General features: G+C 34.4%; 1 protein-coding gene across 3 annotated transcripts in view; it reads right to left on the bottom strand.

Annotated features, from left to right (window-relative positions):
- LOC119831779 (zwei Ig domain protein zig-8-like) overlaps nt 1-24,698 on the bottom strand; it is a 137,187-nt gene that overhangs the window by 81,060 nt on the left and 31,429 nt on the right. The window lies entirely within an intron of this gene.

Here is a 24,698-nt window from a genome sequence, read left to right as displayed (position 1 = left end):
TTTCATGAAAATCTTTATAGCCGATTCCGAGATATATATATATACAAGAATTGCTCGTTTAAAGGTATAAGATATATTGGTTCTATACTTCTTTTGGTTAAAATATCATTTTATCTAAGCTTATCTGGTATCGAACCCCTGAATATTCGCTTTTCGCTAAACCACTGAGTCACCACAACTCCATGATTATGCGCTTCCCGATATTAAGCGGAAAGGGATAGGAAAAGGATTGGACTGGATATATTTCGGCTTCCCCACACACCGCATGAAATACCATAGCATGTTACTATTTTACGGCGGTTTTCTATGGGGATGTGGTACCTCCCTGAGAGCTGGCCCAATTCGTGCCGAAACGTGCTCCACTCCTACATGTACAAATATACAGTATTATTGTCTATGTATTAGTACAGACAAGTATGAAAGTATAGATAATATAAACGGGATACATAACTAAGTAAATTGTGGGTACATATCACATACTGATCGTCTCTCGCATCTCATCAAGATAATCGATTCAAGAGCACTGGAGCAGAGCCTACGAGCAATCTGATAGTAATTACCTTAGATTATGCCTAGTCGTAAAGCTGTGCCCTAAAAATTAATGGATGTATGTGATCTGTTAGCTTTAGGTACTAAATACCATGGAATCTTCTTTATTCTGGAATATTATGGTCCTTTGAGCTGGAAAAATATTTAAAAATATTGCTTGGAGTCTGTAGTTAGGGGTTAGTTTTGATTCCTGTTTAGGCATCAGTTTTTAGGGTTCCACTTTAAAAATCAGCTAGTAGCCATTTTAAATGACTGTTCTATTTTTATTTGTTTTTGTTGTATAGTTATTTATATAGTCATTATGTATAGTTATTGTTTAGTTATTATTATTAGTATATAATTAGTATATGTTGAAAAACTGTTAAAATACCAAATATTTTCCTAATCAACTTTTAAATATTTTCTTATTTCATTGACCGCCTCCTTGGTACAGTGGTTAACGTGTGTGCGTAGAACCGGGGGTCCTTGATTCGATTAACGGTGGCGACGCTTAAAGAAATATCTCGGTTTAGCAAGACACTACAGGCCAATCACCTACTTGTCCATAAAAAAATCGATCAGTGAAACAGATGAATACCATTTGCCCCATACCCCAATAACGGACACGGGACTTCACTTATTTTATACAAAAACAACAGTACTTAAACCCATTAGAGATTCCATTTACAAACAAAGACTCCCTTAAAATCCGTCAATAAGGAATTTAAAAATGAAAACGTTTGTAAATTTAAATTTCGACCTCTTTACAAAGCAGGTGCATACTCCGTGCTCTGGTTGTAGGATTTGCATACAGTCTATAAAAACAAGGATGTAGTGAAATCTGAAGCGACATTTGTTTTTCGCAGTACCGCTGTTGTAACAGATGGCTTACCGTTGTTGTATTTTTGCAAGCATTTTGTTTTAACGCGATTGTATAAACTCAGAGATCTGTTCTTTTTAGGTGATTGTTTTTTTGAACTGTACTAATTAAGTGATGCTTTTTTTATGTTTATAAAATTAAGTACAGTTCAGCAAAGTGGGTAAAAGGTACTAAAATGTATTGATGACTATCATTTTCATCGAAGATGATTATAATATCAATATGGGATTTACCCATAGCCTTGAAAAGTCAAATCTGAGCGGACAAACATGTTTCGCTTATTACATAATTATTAGTTCGCATGAGGTTTCTTGTGAATAAAACATTTTTTTTTCTAATTTACGCCTTAAGTGTTAAAGTATTCTCTAATTATTTTAAATTTGGTAGTCGAGCACGCTTCAACACGAATCGGGTCAGCATCACGGAGGAAGGTACCACACGCATCGGCGTGAAATAATAGAATGCGAATTGTGATTGCTCCATCTTTCGCTTGCGTGGAGGTTTTTGGCCCGTATCCCTTTCCTTAGCATTTGCATTCCATTCCCCTCAACAATCCTCCCCTAATCATCTATTTTTTTTAAGCGGGAATAACTCTACAAATGTTCATGGCAGTGACTGTCGCTTACGGTCACACAGTTGCCCGCTATGACATCAAAAAACTAAGCGGCCTTTCAATTGTCAGAGCTGGTCCAAATTTAATTGACGCCACATGGGAGGCGCCGGCTTTCCAATAAAAAAATAATACAATTTATGAGTAGAATATTATAAGACTAACTGCGCCCCGCGGTTATACACGCGTAAGTCTGTATCCCGTAGGAATATCGGGATAAAGAGTTGCCTATGTGTTATTCCAGTTGTTCAGCTATCTACGAACTAAATTTCATTGCAATCGGTTGAGCAGTTTTTGCGTGAAAGAGTAAAAAACACATCCTCACAAACTTTCGCATTTATAATATTAGTAGGATAGGTTAACAAGCACAATACAATACAGACTCATTGATAACATCTTCCATATTTTGAAGTTGAAAATAGAAAACACAAGACAAGCACAAGACAAGGAGGAGCCGGAGGCCCATATCCTTTTCCATCCCCTTCCCAGTCCTTTCCTTTATTCCTTTATCCTAATCCTTTCTTAATCCCTTCCCAATTTAAAGTCGGCAATGCATTTGCAGAGGCGTAAGGTCTGCAATCGATCTTACGCCTCTACAAATGTCCATGGGCGGTGGTAGCGTTTACCATCAGGCGTCCCACCAGCTCCATTGCCGACTGTGACATAAAAAAAAAAAAAAAAGCGCGGTTCAGTTCGTAGACGCTTCTAGAACCTCGTATCCACGTGGCGCCCGTATAAATGATTATAGTGATTATAGGCGACTTTATCTTAATGCTGAGGCCGTGAATTTTCGGTTTCCTTTCTGTTTATTTCATTCCGTTTACTCCCTTTCATACACGACTACGAGCGATATAAATTGTTCGGAACAATAGTGGATGTTTATCGTGGTCTTGTGTGTTGTGTGTTCTTTGTTAAGACAGCGTTGCGTTGTGTGTGCTTTTTCGTTTATTATCTTCGGGTAACTGTCGCGCTACGGAGCCCGCACTGAAAACTGTATTAAATAGCTGCATGAATAAATATTAAAAACTGTTTTCGTTTCGCCTGTAGATTGTATGACTAGATTGACTAGATTAGACGGAATGTAAATGTGGTCACTAGGAAGGCTTTCTAATAGAAGAATCACTAAAATTGGTTCACGCAATACAAAATTCTTATGTAACACAGCGAAAGCTATATTGGGATCCTGGGGTTCATGCTTTATGAAATATATAATTTGTTCAATAAATTATTTCTTTTTTTTTTATGTAACAACGGCAAAAAATACAGTCAAATCGATAACCTCATTTTTTAAACTCAGTTGAAAAATACAATAGTCTATGAAACTACTCTACATGTATGATATCAATAGAATTTCCAAAATTATCTCAATCCTACTAATATTATAAATGCGAAAGTTTGTAAGGATGTGTATGTGTTTGTTGCTCTTTCACGCAAAAACTACTGAACCGATTGCAATGAAATTTGGTACGTATAGGAAACTTTTTATCCCGATATTCCGACGGGATTCGGACTTACGCGAATGAAACCGCGGGGCGCAGCTAGTAGTTAAATAAATTTGAATGCACATAAATTAAATTGGTTTTCTTACTTGTTCTTCGTTGACTAAAAACAAATTTATTCCAGTAAATTTCTGATAATCTATAAATGTTCTAAAACATAATATGACCCATCCATAAGCTATATAAAATAACAATTAATAAGGTCAAATCCATCATTAACCATGTATGTTTAAACCAAGAATGTATGTTTAAACACATTGTGCGTTAACAAACTCAGTGAAAATAATTAACGCACGTTTTAAATTTATTTAATCGACGCGAAATTTCAAGCGTACAAGAATGAATTAAATTAACGGATACCATACTGGACAAAAGTATTAAAAAGTTATAATGAAATAAGAGAATGGACAAACAGCTGGTTATAAAACTTTCCTTTCGTTTTAAATTTCTGAACATTTTATACGACTTCTGGTGGGAGCAGAGTTAGCGTTCGTAATTACTTCATTCGCGCATTGCTAGTATTTGTTTACCCTTTATAACATGTTAGTTCTAAAATTGTATTTGGTATCATATTAATCATATTTCACTATAATATTATAAATTTGCACCCCAAGCTTCGGTAAGATTAAAACATATAACATAAAAATAATATTCCCCCACAGAAACAAGCACTGAATAATAAAATTAAATCAAAATACGCAATTTTTCACGTCAGCGTAGATAATACAAAAGTATTCACTCAGAAGTGAATCCCGTATGAATATTTTATCGTTAAAAGGAATGGAGGGTGTTTTAAGGCGCCCTTCCTGTTGGTCCCGATTCGTCGAAATTGTGGGTCCTTGATGGACAAATCCCTATATTCGAGATTCAAATATTTCCAAGATATTTTTATATTTGTTAACCGTTGCCTTTTATGATGGTAAATCGGTTGAGGTGAAACTCGTATACTTGTGAATAAATACCGTTTGCTGGGAAAATAAGGTTGAAATAAGGTTATTGGAGATAATGTTGATATGGTAATTTTAAAACGGTTTTGATACGATTTTAATACTAAATCTATATAGATTAAATAAATACATAGGAGAAATTTGTGTGGCATAGTGTTTAAGCTTTTCGAATTCAGTTTTTTTTTATTCTTTATGTTATAATGGGCAACCGAGCATGGGCTTTTCCTGATACCAAACGATCACCATCACCCACGAATAGAGTTTTGTGGGAGTAAAGATACTTTCCCCGGTACGAGCGGCTCCAATTTGTAATGAATCCCGCTCGACTCCCAATTGATTTGTGTTGATTGAATGTATGAAATTGAACATCCGCTATATTATGGATTACTCGATAACGTAAAGTACCACCAGTCGTACCAAAAATCCCATCTAGACCTTAATTCGGCTAATTTATTTTCAATGTTTTTGTTAAGGTACAAGAAAGATTCGTATGAAGAGTTAAACGTAATATAGGTGTAGATGAAGGACTACTTGTATAAATAAAATTGGTGAAGAATTTTATTGTGGGAGTCGAGCACGCTTCGGCACGAATTGGGCCAGCTCGCACCAGGGAAGTACCACACCCTCACAAAAAACCGGCATAAAATAGTGGCATGCCACTGTGTTTCGTACGGTGAATGGGGGAGCCGGAGGCCCATTTCCTTTTCCTCACCCGTCCCAGTCCATTCTTTCTTTCCAATCGTTAATCCTTTCCTTTTCCTTTACCCCTTAAAAGCGGGCAACTAGCGAGGCACTACCTCTGCGAATGTTCATGGGCGGTGGTGATCGTTTACCATCAGGCGAACCACCAGACCAGTTGCCTGACGACATAAAAAAAAGAATGCGTTTATAAATGAGACCAATAAAAATGCAATACACTGTTGCGCAAAATTAAGCGAACCCTTCTCGCAAGTATGAAATTGCTTAGGCTATGGTCATATCTATACTGACTGACTGACAGCGGATGCAATAGCGGAGGCATCGCAGCCATAGAAGTGACGTTTTAATTAATTAAGCCTTGTAATACTTGTTCGTAACATTAATAACGGTCGTTCCACTTATTTGAGTTCATTCTTTTATACAAGTAAAACATTGCGTGATGTTTTAATACAAATTTGTAGTAGAAGCTTTCCGCCCACGGCCTCGCCCGCGAAGTCAAATAAACAATCAGTCCGGGGTAATCCCCGTATAGGTCCCCTTTTGGTTAGATTTCCGGGATAAAAACTATCCTAAATATCGGACCTCAAACTATAGCTCCAAAAAATTCATCTAAATCAGCTACGGGGTTTAGGCATTAAGAAAAAACAGACCGATAGACAGAGTCACTTTCGTCTATGATATTAATTAGGGTAGGGTTGAAGTAGTGTTTCTGTCGTAATCAACCATTTCAGAATTGGAAATTGTAAGATTTGATATTTCAAAGGAAGACATTTATAACTTTATAAATAGGTCAACTATTTCAATATCAGTAACGATCCCTTACAGATCTTCATTTATCAATTTCAATTTGAAATCTGTCAATTGATTTAGGCTATTCCGTTAATCTTAATAGTGACGATGGTACAATTGCATGTAATAAACTAATGAGAATATAACGCTAAAACATTGAAACAAGACTTCTGTACAATTTTTATTTCTACCCAATTAGATGCAAAATAGTCTCACGAGACATACCTTTCAGGATTTGGGAAAACAGTGTTTTCGCTTACAAAAGTTCACCAGGAAATTGTCGGCACTTTTCGTTCGATAAAAAACGAACTCCCGGCTACCGTGAACGCTGTCATAAACGCGGTTCACGAATGAAAAATAGCATAATCAGTCAGTCTGCGTCTGTATGTGGACCAAGATACCTTTATTGCCTGATATTTTTCAAAGTAAAGCATATTCTCTTTCCACTTGATTTATAAACGTCTAGGTTATCACATTGCAGGTATAACCGTTGTCAAAGAATAGTAAAATATAAGTAAAGTTGTTTGATGCATTATTGGCAATACTATAAAGATATGTGTGATTAAGCTTGTACCAAGAATTAATAATATCCTTAAATGAAAGACTATCATCAATTTTATGCAGAAGTATATTACATTTCAAAATATGAAAAAAAATTAACTTCATCTACGATATCTATCGCAGTCTTCACACAAGTCTGCTATCACTTCTCTGTTTTCCACATCAAAATTGATTCATTGTTATTTAAAAATGGATGTCGAAGAAGTGCTAATTGCTTTTCTTTTAAGCAAAATAAATACGACCTGTTTTTCATAATTACAAAATACCTGTCAAAAATCTTAGCACCAACTAAGTATTACGCAGGATGCAAATGGTCGTTATCCTCTTTCATTTATGTCATTAGAATAGATATACATAGTATGTCTTTACTTGAACTATTAAATATTCGAAATTATATATTGAACCGACCAAATGAAAAACATATATTTCGTATTGAGTGCTAGTGCCTCCCATGTACTCTAGTATGTATGTAAGCCTTTTCTCTAGAATTTTAATTATAATATGCCACCTAATTTGCTCCACAATGATATTACATAATGAAAATTCCAGTTCGCGTGATGACGTAAGCATCTACGCCGAAGACAATAGCATTCACAACAAAGGAATTATACGACGCTGATTGCGACCAATGATATGGGCTTTATATTTAGGTCAATATTAATTTCCTTGCTAATTAGTTCTATATAATATGTTGTAATAAAAATAATGAGAAGAATATCTAACTAATTGGACTGAACAAATCTCGATGTTAGACACGAATTATGTCTGGATGAATTATATTTATATCGTCTTATGGTAGATACTTTTATTTAGAAAACACTCAATCTTCACACTCAAAACACAAAATCAAGTTACAACCAAACTACCGATCCAATTTGGTTGCTAATCCTGTAATACGAATATAATGTATGCAAATTGTAACGTCAGTTGAAATAACATTTCTTTAGGGATTTAATAAATAAGATTTTAATACTCCGATAAAACTAAGAAAGAAAAGAGTTTCCACAAAATTATACAAACAAGCCAAATTTCTCAGTGACTATAAGACATTCCGTTATAATTATTTAGTATAATTTGGATCCTTGATTTAAAGAAATCAGCTCTTTTCCTATAATATTAAAATTTCACCACATGCAATAGGGGCTGTCTATGCGGAAAACACGGACACGTAAGGGGAAGATAACATGTAAGAAATAAATCACAGAATTCCTTACGTATATGGAATAAAACATTCGAGAAAGTTCTGTCACGGTTATAGTAATGGTTTCGATATTTTTCGATAACACATCATAGAAAAAAACAAACGGATATATTTTTATAGTCGGCTCATAGAGATCTAATTTATAACGAGGTAGAAAATTGGAACTTTATAGAAAAATCGAATGGTAGATCCGCATAATTAGAGGAAAAATGTGTCAATAACCAAGTTTCGTTAAATTTCAATAACTAAATAAGCCAGCATATAACTGGCATTGATACATTACTGTTTATACAATGAAACGTATCTTATTTAATTTTTGGTTCCAGAGAATAGGCCAATGATTTTACGCCCAATAACTTTATATATTATTGATTACCTTCAACAGAGAGCTATAACAACCCAATTCTATCGATTTCTTAGGATAACATTAGACGAGAAACTACAGTGGAGCCCATGTCAACAAGACTTCTGCTAAGCTCCGTTCAGCTGAATAAGCAAACGAGAAAAAAGACATCTCACCGATGTAGATACAGCTAGACCACTTTAATTAAGCTACTTTCATATTATCCATGGAATTCTCCTGGGCAAAGGATGTTTCACAAAAATTAACAAATTAATTGAAGATTTGTCCATGAATTACTGTCACTTTAGAACCACAGACTGTTCTGGCATCGATATTACCGTACCTTTTATATGTACAGCAACTACAGAATTTCTTATAGGTTCTCCTCTTTAAAACCATTCACCGGTGGTAAATAATTGTATTTTACTGGATTTCGACAATTCCAAAACACAAATAACATAATTTGAATAAAGAAATGATTGAGTTTAAAGAAAAACTACATTGAATTTGGAATTTACTCCACGCGAGCAAGCGAGTGAAGATTTTGAAATAGTCTAATCTCTACAAGATTTCCTATTTCTAGAATACCTAAATAATAAACATTGCATTAATGTGAAAAAATATACCAGGCAAAGTAATGACCGTAATAAAAATTTCTCTAGTATGTTCTAAGTTTACGGTCAAAGTTTTGAGCCTATTCTTTATTTGCCTTTCATCTCTTTTATTTTCAAGACTCATTTTGAGAAATGTGACTTTAATCAAATTAACAACACCTCTTAAATCTAGTTTTATTTGCTAGTGGAATAAATTTTATTCGTGTTACAATAATTTCTTGACACGAATTAATTATTCAAACGTAAAAACGAGCGAGGCTACGCCTGCCGAATATTACATTGAATAGAATTTTATACGCGATATTTCTATGATGTTATAATTAATCCGTTGGTTGCCGTGGTAACCAGATTATCGTCTGGTTTCGGGAATTATGGGAATTAGGATATAATCAAACATTTGAGCTTTATATTGATACTCAGAATTGCTGCTCGAATTTTTATTCACTTCACTTGATTTTTCATAACATTAAAATGATTGCTTTCTTTCAACAACTCAACGCGATGATATTAATAGGTTAAGATGTTTTGGGATTATGAAGCCTTTATGAAAATTACCTTCAATATACAATTCATTTAATAGTACATTAAGATAGCAGCAGTATATAAATAATATATTTGTCTGTGTGGATAATATCACCACTGCTTAAAACAGTGAAGGAAAACATCGTGAGGAAACCGGCATGTCCAAGAATCAAAAGTGCGACGACATGTGCCATCTGCCGACTCGCACTTGGCCAGCGTGGTGGCCTGAACCCTCATAGGAGGCCTGTGTCCCAGCAGTGGGAACATATATGGGCTGATGACAAGTACATGACTAGACATATAATATATTCATATTTTCTGTTATGGACAAATTGGAAATAAACTTATCTTAACACCACCTTTTCTTCTGAATTCAAAAATAAAGAGGCAATAATATACATTTCGTTCGATATAAATCAAATGCTGAATTTAGTGTTTTAATACTGAATGATATGAAATATATCGTAAAACCTGATCAAAGCTTCAAAGCGTCATCCATTTCCTGCTAAGTATAGTTCACAAAGCATTCCATTTGCAGTTTCCCGAACAAAGCCATCAATCTATTTCGTTGTTATTTTTCTTAACGCGTGTGCACACAGTCGTTTGAGGGCGTCAATCAAACTTGTTGAAGTTGTTCGGTGAATTCTCGTTATATCCAAGTTTGGAATTATCAAACTTTTTCAGAATTCGGTTATTTATATAGAAAAAAAATCGGGCAACTGAGCTGGTGGAATGCCTGATGGTGAGCGAGGGTCAGCTGTTAGAGTTCATTCCTATATATATTATAATAATTCCGAATTTAATCATGTTTGTTTTTTTTTTATGGCAGAACAAGCATAGGAGCAGGTGGGCTACATGATGTTCAGTTATCACCTCCGCCCATAAACACTTGTAACACTAGAGGTGTTACAGGTCCTTTACCGTCCTTTAAGTGAAGTCCCCAATGTCCCCCCATGTAATTGTTCGGATACAATTACGACATATACAGTTCATTCCATTAAAACAACTTGTAATGCAATAAAATTAATCTACTCTTATATTTTTTTGCTCCTAATATATCTTGATAGATTTAGTTCCAGATCGTATTACATCCCTAAGAACCGGTCATAAACACCATTTTCATTCAGTGTACAGAATACCATGTTAACCGCTCCTCCATTTACGACTAGGGTCATTAACGTGGCGCATAAAGGGCACACAATAGACAAAAGTCTGAGCGACGCCATTACAAGTTCCGCGCGACAAAATGGCCGACAGAATAGCTCATCAAAGAGACCGCAGTTTCCGATGCGAGTATATTAAAATTCAACATAATACACAGCTTTTGTTCCACTGCACGAGTAATTAGTGTTTTTAATGTTTACGAGTTTGGGCGATGACATTTTTACGATCGGTTGATTTGTGTGCAATGGTATGCAAAACTTGGACAGTGATTCAGAATGTTAGGGTATGTCGGCTGTTTGACTATTTCTTTTAATCGAGTTATTGTAACTAGTAATTTAAGTTGAGTTGTAAGTAATTAAAGTAATTTAATTTAAGTTGAGTTATTGATGTTAAAACTTAACCGCCTCCGTGGCACAGTGGTTAACGCGTGAGCGTAGAACCGAAGGATCCTGGGTTCAAATGCCGGTGGGGACAACAAAAAATGCTCGGTCTGGCAGTACACTTGTCTATAAAGAAAATCGATCAGTGAAACAGATGACTATGAAATAAACTCATAGATCTAGGATCCAAGATAAATGATGGTGTTATATACCCTATTTCCTAGCATAACACAAAATCTGTACATATGAAATAAATTTCGATATTAGTTTAAACATTAGTTTTCAGAATTTTATAATACGTTTGATTTAGAAATAGATGTCTTGTGTATTATTACCATTGTCATTGTAATTTTTATCATTGTCAATGTATCATTAATTTTAAATCAATTTAGTTGACTAAGTTCGAAGAAATCTGCCAACCCGCATTTGGCCAGCGTGATGGATTATGGCCTGAATCCTCATTGGAGGCCTGTGACCCAGCAATGGGAACATGTATGAGCTGATGATGATGATGATCTTAACGAATTTGAATTGAATTTAAATCTCAATGAAAACAGATGACGCAAATCCAACCCAAATATAGGAAACGCGATACAAGTCCAAACTCTTTTATATTGCATCGCGAAGGCGCAAAAAAAATAACTCGCAATAAACCCCTTCTGTATCACGCTACACGCGCTATGTACTAAAAATTTTATGCAAATTCACCTTTATAATAAATTCAAAATGAAATGTCACGGTTCGCGCTCCAGTTTTGCAAATTTTGGCGTCCTTTGACTGTGCTTTTTTCTTTATGCTCTTACACTTCCCATAAAAGATGACTTTGTACTCGTGTTTGTATATTTTTATGTATTTCTCCTCTTTACTCACACAGTTTCGTTTTGTGAGAATTTGTTAACGGAATATTATTATATATTAAATTCACTTTCCGTCAGTCATATAACACAATAGTAAAAACTGTGTCTGTACATTAAATATGTTAAATATATACCCCAAAAGTCTGGGCAACATATAGTTTATAATTTTCTTGAAACCCTCTAGTTATTCACGTTCACGTCCACGCGAACGAAGCCGCGCGACCCAGTTAGTATAAAATAATAAATAATGACAGAGGTTATGTTATACAAAGCTTCTTTAAGTAGGCGCTATAAAATTAAGCAGTGAATACTCAAACTCAAACGGTTGAATAACGTAACCGAAGTCGAGTGTTCACGCTACAATGCAATCAGAACAATTTAACTTCGCCAATAGCCCAAATACAGTGCAGCAATCGATTCAAAAGTCAATCAAAAAAGCACTTACAACTTCGGCCCAATTAAATTTTAACGACTCATTCCTAAACCTAAACTAGGCTGAACGTAATAAAGCCTTTCTGATACAATGTTGAACTTACATCACATGCACGCGATGGTTAACGTCTACGTAATTATAATTTTAAATGTAGCAGTTTACTTTACAGCCTGAATTCAGCTGTCAAGGTGTTTTATGTCTACATTAGGCGGCGCCGTGAATTTCTTGCCCGAAATTTATCTTTATGTGGTTTCAGAGGGTTTTATATCCTGCTGTGTTTTAGTTACCGAATGGAGTAGACCCACGTGTAACTTCTTTTGTTCCATTACTGTTGGAAAGTGTATTCTGCAGTTCAGTTTTTACGGTACTAATTGTAGTGCTTTCGAAATGCCGAGTTAACTGGTTAAATGTTTGAGATTGAAGAGACATATTTGCTCGTTGAAAAGGTATAAGCTTTGTTAACATGCCCTGGAGTATTCCTTTTACTCGACGGAAATGTTATGCTCAGACCGAATTTGATCATTGAGCGAAAACTGTGCTTACAAAGCGCCGTGGTCACAGAAAAAGAAACAGTTTTAGGTATTAGAACAAGATAAAATAAATCTCAGTGTATCAAAATTATCCACAGTAATAATATAAAGGTGAAGAGTTTATTTGATCGCGCTAATCTCATTAACTCTTTTACCTATTCCAAAATTCTTTACACACTTTGATGTGTTTGTAAACCACGAGAGCTATATGTTATTTATGTACCACAGACGAAGCCGGGGCGGCCCACTAGTAGGTACCAACATAAAAAAGTCTTGCACAAATATCGGATACACAGTAAATTGATAAAAAAAAAGTTTAATACTATTTTGTTGATATATTTTATAATACGTTATGTTCCCCGTGTCTAAATTGAGACCTAGAAAACCTAACTCCTAAGAGATACCTAATAAGCAAACTCCACCCCCGAGTCATAAAGAATTCGATTTGCAATAACGGTAATCCCTGTATATTCCAGCTCGTAATTCCATCTTGAACAAGTCTAGACTGATTTTATTAAACCTAAATAACGTATTACACGAACCCTTGTAATGTTAGATTTTCCCAGAGAGCATGTCCGTTTAATTAGATGATATCGTCAGATAATCTAGATTCTAGACATCTATAGTCTAGGTAGCATGCAACGGGATAGATTGTTCACTTTGAAAAGGAAAAGGAAGGTTTTTATAATTTTCATAATCTTCCCAAACACTTCATCATCATCATCATCATCATCATCAGCCCTTATATGTTCCCACTGCTGGGACACAGGCCTCCTATGAGGGTTCAGGCCATAATCCACCACGCTGGCCAAGTGCGGGTTGGCAGATGTCAAATGTCGTCGAACTTTTGATTCTCGGACATGCCGGTTTCCTCACGATGTTTTCCTTCACCGTTTTAAGCAGTGGTAATGTTATCTACACGCGCAGATAAATTGAAAAATCAATTTATTTCCTGCACGCTCGCCCGGTCTCGAACCCCGACTTATCGATTTTGAAGTCCGAGGTTCTCGCCACTGAGCCACCACTGCTTTTAACCCAAACACTTAGCACTGTATTTTGCTAATTTGCTAATAAAGCAATTTTAATAAAACTGCACTCTTAGAGTTTTTGAAGCTAAGCTAACATCATTATCTTTTACTTCGTATATAAGCATTTTTGAATCGTCATATTACACAATTATAACAGTTTCTACAGAGAAGAGTCGGCAAGAAACTCTGTAGTTGCTCCTATATAACTTTTATAATAATATATAAGACATTAGTCTTCAAAAGATAACCTCAAAAGGTTTCTGAATAACATAATCAATTTACCTTAAACACATAAATACTTGAACAATATAACAGTCTCCAGTTAGTCCTAATCTACGAAACTATATCCTGCGTTTGACAAAGATTAATAGTATAAGAAGTAGCCCAAATCCCTTACCTTATGTTTAATGTATCGTATTAGTTAACACTCGAAATATTTTACGACATGAACGGAAGACAGGACATGTTAATTTACTAGAAACATATATAATAATCGATGGATATTTGAGGTTTTTGAGATTGAGATTTTTGATCGGCAGGAACTGTCTTAAATTGACAACATTTGAGATATAAATAATGTTCAATCAGATCACCCTCTTCAGAGCAATAATGCTACACATAAACATTAATATATTTCGTTCAAAATATAATCAATTTCGAAAAAACGTTAGAATTAATAATGAAAACAATCGCTGCCATATGTCGCGATTTATCAATTAGCAAATGTAGGTACGAACACATTGGATATATCGTGTTATTGGACGTGGGGACCCCTGTCAAACGTGTCAGAAAAATGTACGACTGATGTAGAATTCATTTGTTTAGACTGTATGCATTGTGTTGTGTTTTGTTTACCGACCATTGTACGTGGGCGTAGAATCGTAAGACCGTTAAGGGTTTTAATTTAATTTGTATTAAAATAACCAGCTGTTGCTATGTAATTAAATTCTTAAATAGCTTTCAGCTTTATAGTAGTTGGTATTAGATCTTCGGTAATTTTAATACGATTAGTCTTTAGTATTGAATTTGAAATTTAGAATTGACTAAAACTTACTATTTACCAAACAAAAATAACAAAAGAAAAAGCAAAGAAAACTCAAGGTGTTATCAACTTATTCGAAAGAGAAAATTCTATAATTAGCCCCTATAACCGTTCAGACTTTAATTTTAGAATGTAAACCAAAGCGTCTTCAAAACTCCAAGTCAGCTAAATCTTCTATTGTCAACAAAACCATTATTGGGTTAGATAGAAGCGAACTTTGTTTATGGGACCAATTTAGGGATATCTTTCATAAACGGTTATATCATTTCCCATTAAGTTTTCAGACAATAGTCTTGGAGGTAGATTGTTTTAATTCATGGATTTTGCGACTGTGAAGTGTCCCATTAAAACTCGTTTTTCGTTTTAAAATTATCATATATTCCAGTTTATAACGCGTTTTCCCTAACAACTAGTTCTCACTAGAGAAAACGCGTAATAAACTAGAATATTATCCAATAATTTTCTTTACAAAACTGTTTTACACAATATTGTTTAGTCATGTCCTTAATTAACATTTGTTTAAATCATAATAATCAATATTATTTATTGTGCCATGTGGCTTATACACCAAATAACTCTAAAACTCAAAAACGGCACGATGAATTCGGCAAATATTTCCACCATTTTTCTTCAGGCACAAGAAAGGATCTTACGGAGATAAAAAACGTACCGCGAGTGAAGCCGGAGCGTATAGCTAGTGTTTAGTTTAAACATAGCAAGGAGTAAACTGTAAACCACCAGAATAAAGCAGCCACTCAAACAAAACTATATGAACCAGAATAAAACCTCAGCTGATTCTAGCTATAATCGCATTTTCTCTATAACTAGCTGTTACATTAAGACACAACTTGTACTAACAATGGACGCCTTCTTGAGAAAAATGACTTTTAACTGTAACATAATATATAAGTACACTAGCTGCGCCCCGCGGTTTCACCCGCGTAAGTCTGTATCTTCGTAGGAATATCAGGATAAAAAGTTGCCTATATAATTTTCCATTTGTCCAGCTGTCTATGTACCAAATTTCATTGCAATCGGTTCATTATTGCGTGAAAGAGCAACAAACACACACACATCCTTACAAACTTTCGCATTTATAATATTAGTAGGACCTATTTGATTGTTTAGCTAGATGCCCGCCGCGGCTCGGCCCAGGTTGCCCTATAATTTACCGTAATTACGTAAATAAGCATTTGCATAGACAGAATTTTGGAAAGGTTTAACCCGCCACCCGTCACAGCTCTTCCCGCTGGATTATTTGACGATAAAACTTTGCTTACATGTAGACTAAAACTTTTTCTAGATAACTGTATCTTTACCTAATTTCATTGTAATCGAAGGAATAGTAAAACAGTTTGTTCAAAACGTGGCATTTTCAGATCTTTAGATTTTATACTCTTTAGTACTAATCGAAAACCCCGTTCCGTATGCATTATATTTTATAGAACTAATGACACGTGGATCGATCTTCTATTAAATTAAATAAATAATAAATAAACATAAATAAACAGTGTAGATAAGGATTAGTATGTTAATAGCAATTCCATCAATATTTTTAACATAATAAAATATAATAGTTTAAAAAAACTATAAAACACGCTTTAACAAAAATCATATTTTGCAAATTGAAAACTGGAATAATTTTATCAAATTAGTGTATTGTCATCGGTCCTCAATAAATCTACAAAGTTTGAACGAAATCTGGCCGTTTAAAGTGGGTCAAAATCGCGCCCAAAGAAGTCAGTTACAAACAAACAAACATACAAACAAACAAACATACAAACAAACAAACATACAGGTGAAGCTAATAAAAAGCGTGTAAAAATGTATGCAAAAACTATTATTGTGGCTTAACTGTAATAGTTAGGTGTATAATACCGTGACTGAGTTTTTTAAGGGCTGATCTATATAAATAATTACTATAATTAATAGAACTTGGCTTTATATATCGTTAATGGTTTTCAGCGAATGCGAAATGAGTTTTATCGACAAAATTTTGATATTCTGGAGTAACATTGCTATCATTTAGGTATATCTATTAATAAAATATAATATACTAGCCTTCCGCCCCCGGCTGCGTCTGTAGCACGTATTTTATATCCTCAGCATCACTACATAGTATAAAGTGGTACAAGAAGAAGGTTTATATGTAAACATCTGTTAAACTACTCCAAATTTAACGCGTGCAAAGCTGCGGGCAACAGCTAGTACATTATAAAGCAATCGTTGTCCGTCTGTCTGTCCATCTTGTGAACCGTAATAGTCAGACAGTTGAAATTTTCATTCAAAAATCTAGGCTATGCAACCCTTGGTTCGATCATTAATTGGATGGGTAACCAATGTCACAGTGTGTTGAACCCCAAAGTCTCACGAGTCCGACTTCCATTTGACCGATTTTTATTGTTTAATTTAGTTCTATATTTTTCAGTTTTAATCAAGAAATAAAGCAAGTTATTTAGAAGCGTTCTTCTGCATCTAATGTTTTATATTGCTTTTTTAAACATTCTTTTTATTACAATCATCAACTTTTATACCGGTTGGACCTTTTTAATCAACTTTACTACGAACCTTTAATTTTTCATAGAGTTGCACATTCTGCTTCATTTTCAAAGAGCATGAGCATCAATATTTTATTTATTTATTTATTTATCTTTGGGAAACAAACAATACAATTATTCTTATAGATTACTAGCTGCGCCCCGCGGTTTCACCCGCGTAAGTCCGTATCCCGTAGGAATATCGGGATAAAAAATAGATGTTGGCCGATTCTCAGACCTACCCAATATGCTTACCAAATTTCAGAGGAATCGGTCAAGCCGTTTCGGAGGAGTATGGCAACGAAAACTGTGACACGAGAATTTTATATATATAAAGATAGACATGTACCATACACATATCAGCAAAGTTTCTTTTTTACTACCATGTTAATATATATAACTAGCTGTTTGCCCCGGCTTCGCCCGTTATACATTTCTGTGGTAAAAAGTATCCTATAGCACTTGAGAATAATGTAACTTTCTTTTGGTCAAAGAAATTTCAAAATTTGGCAAGTAGTTTCGGAGCTTTTAGGGTTTGGTATAAAACTCCTCCACTTAAAAACCACAGTATAGTTTTTTAGCATCACTATTGATCAATGGGATCATCACTAATGTCAAATAGAAATGATTTTCAAAGAGCAACAACAGAGCTTATTTCCGGCTCGTCGCAGAAGAAACTGCTTTCCGAACCGGTGGTCAATGGCAAATCTATGTTATCACGATTAAATACTGATCCTATTAATTATCAGTACATAGTATATAACAAATTCGCTTTCTCTGTCCCTGTGTCCCTATGTATGCTTAAATCTTTAAAACTACGCAAAGCATTTTGATGGCATGTTTTTAATAGATAGAGTGATTCAAGAGGAAGGTTTATATATTTATGAGTTGAGTTTTTTACGAATTTTCGTATAAACATTTCATTTAATTTGTGAAAACAATAACAAAATGAATGCATTTTGAGGTTTTTGATTCCTTATACTCATTCAACTTTCATCAAAAAATGAAAATCAATACTATTGACATTATTTTGACATTAACAGATATTTGGCCCTTACCCCACACGCTGACACGTCCATAGAACACACCGACATTGCTAGGAAGTTGGACGCATAAAAATTTTACATCCCGTCGAAGTCAAATAAAGCAAGACACACGCAAATAAAAATGGCGACCAACGGAATCCGAATAAAATTGATGATACCAATATTCACAGATAGGGTTAAGAGTCCCTACGAAATTGCTAGAGAAAACTTTACTTTGTTTTCATTATAGTGAACGGTTGAATAAAACAGCTAGATGGATATTTTTTGTTACATAACTAGACTCTATGAGAAATTTTGAAAGAATAGAAAAAAATTGATCACGAGGCGAGATTCGAACCCGCGTTTCTTGCCTAATCGTAGCAACGCCTAGCCTCTCGGCCACCCGTGATCCCGCCACAGTAATCGAATTTCTTCTACTCTTTCGGTTTTATGTGCCTAAGGGCACTTATAAAATATTTGAATGCTATAAACCTAAAAATTAAATAAAACAAGACTTTAATTTGCTTATACTTTGGCATACTTATTCAAAACATATTTAACATTTTTTTTCATACCACAAGCAGGCAACTGAGCTGGTGGTTCTTCTGATGGTAACCTATCACCACCGTCCATGAACATTCGCAGAGGTAGAGCCTAGAGAGCTTTTAAGAGGAAAGGGACAAGGAAAGGATTGACGACTAGAAAAAAGGAATGGACTGGATCACCCTTCCAGTCCATTCCTTTTTTATAATAAGAAAAAGAAACGGTACTCCGGCTCCCCCACTCACCGATCAAAACTCATGTATGCTGAGAAATTTTGAAAGAATAGAAAAAATTTGATCACGAGGCAGGAGGTATGCTATTATTTCACGCCGGTTTTCTGTGGGAGCGTGGTACTTTCCCCGATGCGAGCCAGTATTCGTGCCTAAGCGTGCTCGACTCCCACATTTCTATTATAATTTTGGTAGTTCTTACGTAACCACGATCCATCGATAAAGTATGCTAAAATAATGAATTCATTAAAGCTTGAAGAAAAAAATCTTATACAATCACACATGAGCGTTTGACGAAGTCCCAAAACGTGCCCGTTACATAATCTTAATAAGTTATCATAACGTAATATCGAACTACCGGCATATCCATAAAAATATTACCCAGATAAACTTGCGGCCAGAACTTATATCAAATAAAAACACCCATAAATTCCGATGACTGAACACAACTCCGAGGAAAGTCTTATCCAAATCTTTTGGGAGAACAAAATTATTTAGGCCAATATACGGAATAGGTGCTAAAGGATGGAGATAAATCACTCCAGGCTGACTTATTCGACTTTGATCTCTCTGTTTTTGTTACAGATAATAAATCTGATTGGAAATAGATCGTTTAATTATATATACGGTATTTAATATCACAAGTACTGACAATTATAATTGTAACAATATTACCAAATTTCATAAGCAATAATCAACAAAAATAATTCTTTTATAAGATATTAAACATGAAATTTTTACCTATAACTCAAACTTTGTCGATTCGTAGTATGACCAAAAATCGGCGAAGTGTGATTGGAACTAGCGAAAACAAGTCAGCCATTCAATTTGTGGTCACAAACACACAGTCATGCTAATTGCAATAGTACTAATAATTATGAAAGTTGAATATTCATAATACATCATTTCAATTAAAATATCCTAATGAACGATTCATTAAGATTTAAGAAATAGATATTTCATTTATTCAAAACGTAGCTCAAGTCGGAATCCATAAACTTTTATTTTTGATAAGCATTTCTGTAAACGTACGCCCATTGCGCCACATTACGCGTGGATATTATTGAATGACAACAATGCGACAAATACTAGCTGTAAAACGTGGCGTTACTCGCATGGTAGTCGGGGAAAAAGTACCCTATGTACTAATTCAGACTATAATCTATATCTACACCAAATTTCATAGAGACACAATAAGCTGTTTTTGCGTGAACGAGTAAAAAATATCAATACACACATCTATCCACCCTTACTTACAAATCTTCGCGTTTATAATATTACTTTAGCGCTATATAATATTCCAAATGCTGGGACACAGGCCTCCTATAAAGGCTCAGACCATAATCCACCAAGCTGGCCAAGGTTGACAGATGTCACATGTCGTCGAACTATTTGATTGTGGTTCTAACCTCTAAAGCCACCACTGCTCACAACAGAATTCATATATCGAGATTTGTAACCGATTTAAGGGGTACCGTGATTAGGCTGTCATATAATACTATGACAGCGTCCTTGAATAGTATGTCAGCCTCTTTAATCATAGTATTGCATGCAATAGCATATTCATTTCTAGTATTCGGATGATGACATCGATCGACAAGACAAGCCTGGGGCTTTATCGATAGTTCCAAAGCTTGCCAAAACCGTTAGAGGGTACATCTTTTTCGCTTATTTGGGTGTTTGGCATTCACATTGGTCTATAATTGATTCACAAAAGATTCTAAATTGTTATTATTCTGCAGGTAAATCTGATAACGTGTTTATTAAACTGTTATTTATTGATTCCATCTTTGTATGAAATTCTATCTTTAATGAATTTACAAAAACAGCTAAAACCAAACCGTTACATAATATAAATTGAACTACTTAGCTACTTCCCAACTATTTAATATAAGTATTATTTTCAATATAATATTTTATGTAATTTGTAAGATCTGTCTTATTTTATCACTATTAGAATCGATGCAATGATCAATTTGCGTCCTGACAACTTGATGATCAGGCTTCTGTAACTTCCAGCCACATTGTTTACTATTATATTATACCCGAACAATTACGACATTGGGGCCTTCAAGAAAAGAGCGCATATGTCCCTGAAAGGCCGGCAAAGCACTTGTAACTCTAGTGTTGCAAGTGTTTATGGGCGGTGGTGACCACTTAACATCAGGTGGCCTACCTGCTCCTTTGCTTGCTCTGCCATAAAAAAAAAAAAAAAAATATTCAATAGGAATTTTACCTACCACCACTCTACACTAATGCTAACCATTTTAGATGACGATCAAATCAGTCTAAGACTAATATAAGAAACCAGGGAACAGATTTTAAAAACCTTTCGCCGTTGTACGTGTTTGATAAGTGCTATTGGCTGCATAAGTACCTCGAACGTAGCTAGAATATTATAAATTAAAATCCTTGTTTATTATCCTGCTAATCTCAGGAACTCCAATAGTTTTTCGTTTCGAACCAATATCGAATTGAAAAACTATTTTTAGTGTTGAAAAGTCCATTTATTGAGTAAGTCTAAATGCGATATAGGATCAAGCTATACCCAATAGGAGAGAAGCCAATGAAAACTGTTGCAAAAATATTTCTTTTGAGAGACAAAGTTGTCAACTGGTAATTAATAGTGTGTTTCTCTTAATTTTAATTTTAAAATATTTTTAGCTTTGAATGGACATGTATTATTTAAATTATTTATTATTTAAATTATTATTACTTTTTATTTTATTTTAATTTTAACTTTTGTAATTAGGTTTTTGTGAATTTCTTTTTGTAAAATTGTTATAAAATGTGATATTGGGTCCTTGTTACCCCGAAATAAAGAATTTATTATTATTATATTATTAATAATGATGTATCAGATATATCACAACCATTTGATGACAACGAATCCTTAAGTAATCTATCTTGTCGCCACGATGGGCGATAAATTGAAAAACAATTCAAGTGAATTTCACGGGACGCTGGATCTTTGTGTTTTTAATCGGCCTCTACCTATATCAAACTAAACTTTGCTACTAAGCCGTTAAATTTTATTTACGGCTTTCCAAGTTGGGACTGATTAAACTATTCGGTAATCGGTTTCAAGGTTTGAATTATAAGTTCTCGCTTGATTGCTTTCTCCTTTGTAACAAGTTAAATTGTGGTTCTTGATTAAGGTTAAATAGAAATATTCTTATAATTGAGTTAAGTGCTATCTATTATCAAAAGTCTGACGAATTTGTCTGTTTCTTTTTAACAAAAATACATCCTTTTACGATAAATTCATATCTATGTAACGTAGAAAACCTCATAATATTACTTTGAAAATATTTCATGAGTTCAATGAAGGGTCGAATCCCTTTTCTTTAAAATAAGTGTTATTAAAAGGGATTCTTTTAAAAGTGTTTCTTTGATGGAGCCGTTTACCATTCATTCTTAAATATATTTTTAAGCTTGTTAGCACAAAATTGAATAAAATTCTTACTAATTAAGTTGGAAATATTTCATATAAAAAATACCGTTTGTATCCAGTTGCTGTTGGGATTTTTTGAAATTATTTCTTTCTTCTATTGATGACACTTTACAAGGGTTTGACAGATTTATGATACTAAATAATTTAAATATTTTTAATGACTTAAATTTGATTTATGGAGTGTTCTGCCATTTAAAGTTTTGTTTGTTTATTGCTAGTTGTTTGCCCCGGATTCGTCCAGAATGATCGAAGTTGAACTAAAAATCAAAGTCGATCTAAATGGTACTAGAATAGCTTGAATAATGTATTTTGTAAGAGCTCATGACAGCCAGGCCTTCGTCATATCACAATAGCTGAAAATGTCCTTTGTTGGAAAGCTAGTCAAAAGAATATAAGATACATTGAGCTGTAGCACATGCTGAGTAGTTACCCTTTTTTGTAAGTCGATACCGGTTGGTAAAAAACGGTCACCAACCCAATGTATGACCGTGCTTATTGTTGCTGAATCTTATTTTTACAGCGGCTACAGGAATACATCATCCCTGAAATTTTCAAATAATAAACGTTCAGACAGATAAACAAACCGTGAAGTCTTACTTAACGGGACCCTATCCCAAATACCCATGCAGAAGAACCAATATCTATAATGTTTTGACATCAAACGTATAAAATCGTGAAACGCCAAAACAATATCCATCCGTTAAAACAAATTTTCATCATTCATAAAAAGCATTTCACTGTCGAATAACCTTCAACACTTCATGCGAAAAATCAATATTGGTTCTGTAGCAATGGAATTCTCTTTTCTCTACTCAGTGTTTTACATTGCGTTGGTAGCTAGTGAAAAGCTGTCACATATCTACTTTAGGAACTGCTTCATGACAATGTACGTATTAATAATGGAATTGAAATGTGGAATTCTATGCAAATATAGATTTATCAAGACCAACGAGTTTGCAAGGAATTGGGACAAACTCTTTGTAACCGCGTCCGCGAGTATGATGTGTGAATGAGGTTTTTGGTATGTTATCGTGGGCTGGATGTGGATATAGGAGATGGTTGGTTGCCTGATAGTGCACCACCGCACATTTTGAGAGACGTAAGGGCGTTTACAGACCACACTAATTAAGAATGTTTAAATACACGTCATAACTGTAATCGCTGATTAAATTGGTTTCGATTTTAAACCGTTACACTACTTTCATCTCTTATTTCATATTATAATAACAATATGTATAATTTAAAAACAAAATTCATCACTAAAATTATTGGAAATCAAAGATATTTTTAAACGTTTCAAAGTTCCACGGAAATGAAAATAAGAAAAAAAAAAATTTGCAACATTTGTTTTTTATACGTATTATGCAATCACTTTTTTCGTCGTAAACCTACATTATTCACTGTGAGCGCCAGGTGTTATTGTCATCGAATAAATACACTTTCCGCTATAAAACAATTACTATTCAATTTGAATAACCGGTATTGCGAAAAAATTGTGAAACACTATTCAGTTTATCACACTAATATTATAAGCCGAGGAGCCGGAGGCCTATTTCCTTCTCCTCGCCCTTCCCAGTCCTTTCCTCCATTCCAGTCATCAACCCTTTCCTTATTCTTTATCCCTTAAAGCGGGCAACGCATTCGCAGAGGTCTGAGTCTCTGCGAATGCTCTTGGGCGGTGCTGATCGTTTACCATCAGGCGAATCACCAGCTCAGTTGCCCGCTATGACATATATAAAGAAAAATTTAAGTTATTATATATATAAACCTTCCTCTTGAATCAATCTATCTATTAAAAAAAAACTGCATCAAAATCCGTTGTGCAGTTTTAAAGATCTAAGCATACATACATACAGACGCGGGAACTTGCCTTATACTATGTAGTTATGCGCGACATTATCCGATTTCTGTTCCTAGAAATTTCAGAGTGCAGTTTTCTAGGAAATTAAGTAAACACGAGTGATGGATGTGCACCTTTAATAAAAGTCTATTTATAAACGTCCGTTTTGGGTTCTGTTTGCAGTTTTAATTATGAGTTTAATTAAGTTTTAAGTTGGGAGACATCAATCTTTTAAGACATCTGTTCAGTTTTTTGTAGGTTATCATCCTAGTTCTTAATAACGTATTCTAATCCAATTCTAGTACTAGATTGTTCTGTTAGTTATGCTTTTTGTTGTAGGAATGCAGTACCAAACATTTTAACACCCATAAAAATAAAAGATGCAGCTTTATTTGATTTTGCGTAATTCTGAAGAACATCATCATCAGCCCATACTTGTCCC

The sequence above is a fragment of the Zerene cesonia genome, chromosome 14 (genome assembly GCF_012273895.1).
Source record: "Zerene cesonia ecotype Mississippi chromosome 14, Zerene_cesonia_1.1, whole genome shotgun sequence".
Taxonomy (NCBI): domain Eukaryota; kingdom Metazoa; phylum Arthropoda; class Insecta; order Lepidoptera; family Pieridae; genus Zerene; species Zerene cesonia.
This window is presented reverse-complemented; position numbering and strand designations above follow the sequence as displayed.